Consider the following 3,127-nt stretch of genomic DNA (forward strand, 5'->3'; position numbering starts at 1 on the left):
GCGGATGTATGAGGGAATTTTATAAAGCTCAGAGGGGGGTATTGGTGGGTGGGGTGGGATGGGGGTGGAGAGACAGACACAGAGAGAGAGAGAGAGAAAGACGGAAATATAGAGAAAAGGAGGGTGGTTGGCCCCGCCCGCTACAACCGCTCCTCTGCGACTGGGCAACAGCAGCAGCTGCAGCAGCTGGCTTGATAAGAAAAGGGGAAGATGAAGATTCACAAATTGGTGACTTGGATCAACCACAGGTCCTGAGCTGAAAGTGTTACTTTGGTCTGATGCTCGCACTATTAATACTAACGATTGAAGAGTCAGTACTTTGTCCCGTTTCAAAATGTAAAGGCGTGGAAAGAGATGAGAAGTTGTTTTGCAGAAAATACACAAATAAAGTGCAAATACTTCAGATCCTGCGTACTGCTACAGCACAAGATATTATTTACTTATATATAGATTTCATATACTTTTATAGATACCCTTAAGAGCTTTTAATCAAGTTCATGGGTGAAACCGATCCTTTCCAATCGTTATTATAAATATTTTACGAATCAGGGCTGTCCAACATTTATTTCAATTGTCACTTAATGGTTGAATGACATCAGCTGGCTGTGCGATAAGCCCCGCTCCCAAAACCCGTCTCGACCAACTAGATATCATCGTGTAGCTTGTGATCAATGTGACCACCGGTGAAGGGACCGGTCCGGCCAAACAATCAATTAAACAGGAAGACGGAACTTTTTAGAACTGGATTCATTCATTCATTCACGATTATGATTTGATTTCATGGTCATCTTTGCTATGTTCCTGCTCCTCCTCGGGCAAGATGACTGGACACACTGGCTGGAACCCCTGGCCAAGGTGTTCGTTTTATATCAATTTCTACAAGTACTTGGGTGAAAAGGAGATATTTTCTGTGTGTGTGTTTTAAGATTGACTCCAGCTATGCAAGCCTGAGGAATGTGGCAGGGCTGAAAAACCTTGATTTGACGCCAGGAGGAGATAAGTCTGTACAAAGGGGAAGCCCTTCCCTTCTGGTATCACAATGCTTTTCCTTGATAGCCTGCTGTTATTGTCCAATCACAGAAGGTCTCGTAACCAGCACGGGGTCCGCCGCCGCCGCCGCCGTTATGTGTGTGTGTGTGTGTGTTGATGTCCACATATCGAAGCGTGAAAGACGAGCGAGAGGGCCCACTTGGAAATAGATATGCAATCTGAGATAGCAGACGGGGCCCCTCGTCCGATTTCCACACCTTTGGCGATTTTACAAGCACGCCGTTTGTCACTGCGGATCGATGCGTTTCACTTGGGGGGCGTGCAGGACGGCGCTCCTGCGACTGCGTGACCGCCGCACGGCGAATTCGCCAATAGGCACTACTATTGGAAGTGAGCGTGTGAAAGGTCCTTGTCAAGGCACAATGGCCGCTCTGTGGGCTTGTAATGTGACGCTCCGGACAGGGAACACGCCAGACAATAGTCGCATTGGTCGGCGACAAAAATATAAGACCCTTTGGCCGATTTTCAAGTCATGCCGCCGGACTGCAAAGGTGCTCCGCGGCTCACGGGTGGGATGGGGTGGCGAGCAATACCATTGGATGGGAGTCAAATTCAAATACTCCCCGCGGTTCCTGTCTGGACGTGGTTGCGAAACGCTGATAGGCGCCGTGGGTCAGCCTGCTGCGGGAGATTATTACGGAATATGTGGGTCACCTGATGTCTCAATAGTTGATAAAAGCCAGCGGACTTTCACCTGGCAGATTATGCTGTTTGTGGGAGCAGCTGGTACGTCGGCCCGGAGATCGTAGAGCCGGGGTAGGGATGAAAAAAACCCAGAGACAGTTAAAAAAAGAAAAAAAAACTTCTAGGGTTTTTTTTTATTTTCATCAACTCGTCTCTCCCTTTGAATCCCATGTTGTACCACTTTCGGCAATCATTTCCAAGCATCCTACCTGTGCTCATCTAAAGTATCAGCTACAGGTATATTCATAGCGCAGTACTACAACAACATACTCCAGAATCTCAAATCCAAGTTACTTTTCAATATTCCTTCATGTAAAAGCCTTCTGACGGACAGACAGAACATCTTTATATCATCGAATGCTTGATTTAATGCGGTCGAGTTGTTTTCACATTCTGTATTCATAGACGATCTGATAAAAACGAGTATTCGTGCGTAACTGACATTTGATAGTTATGTAATTTCGTACAGCAGTTTTATTTGGGGGGCGTTTCTGATCCTTAATGAAACAATACTGCGCTATGTTAGTGACATGTGAATGAATGAGGGAATGGTTGGATGCCTCTATATGAAGTGTGAAGAGTGAATGGTTGTGATTGGTTCAGTAAGACCAGTACGGCCTCTCCTGGAGGATTTTTTGAAAATGCTGGAGATGTTTACTTCTACTTCTCCTGATAGCAGCTACGTGAGAGAGTCCACAGAGAGGAATCAGGTAATTTATAACTTTTCTAATCGTGCCAGCTCTGCAATCATTATTGACAAGGTGAGATTTTTTCTGGCTATAACAAGGTCAGAGGTCAGCGATCACCTCCTGGGGTAAAAACAGATAGTGTGTGCAGTCTGTGTGAGGAATATGAATGAATGAGTTTTCTACTGTGGATCTGACATTATTTCACTTAATTGTTCAGTGCCGGCAACGCGCCAAAAACAGACAGTGTGTACCTTCCCTCCTGCAGTGTGCCAGTCGGGGTCATCCAGTTGCTGTGTGCTGCATGGCAGAGTTCATGACCACAATTCACTGCTGTTCTCTTTCAGCCCAGCAGATAGGAGGAGACGCAGCGTTCAGACACGAAGGCCGGGGCTCATCCACAGCGGGATCCTGTGCGGTGCAAGAATTCACAGTAAACGTCACATGATCGCAGGCCGCGGTTAGTTCCTCGGCCTTTAGTCACTAAACACACAAACACACCCCTGGCAGAGGCTAGTCCTGGCTAGATCCAGCCAGTCAGGACTGCTATTATGATGCAATAGACTTGTAACAATAGTGTATGATTCAGACACACACACACACAACATGAAATGTGTGTACAGGTCACGTAGTAAGGACCTGTACACACCAACCGATGTCAATGTGTGACTGATACATGCCTATGTGTATGTGTTGTCTCTACAGAA

The sequence above is a fragment of the Fistularia commersonii genome, chromosome 30 (genome assembly GCF_037954325.1).
Source record: "Fistularia commersonii isolate RoL2024-O1a breed Wild chromosome 30, RoL_Fcom_v1.0, whole genome shotgun sequence".
Taxonomy (NCBI): domain Eukaryota; kingdom Metazoa; phylum Chordata; class Actinopteri; order Syngnathiformes; family Fistulariidae; genus Fistularia; species Fistularia commersonii.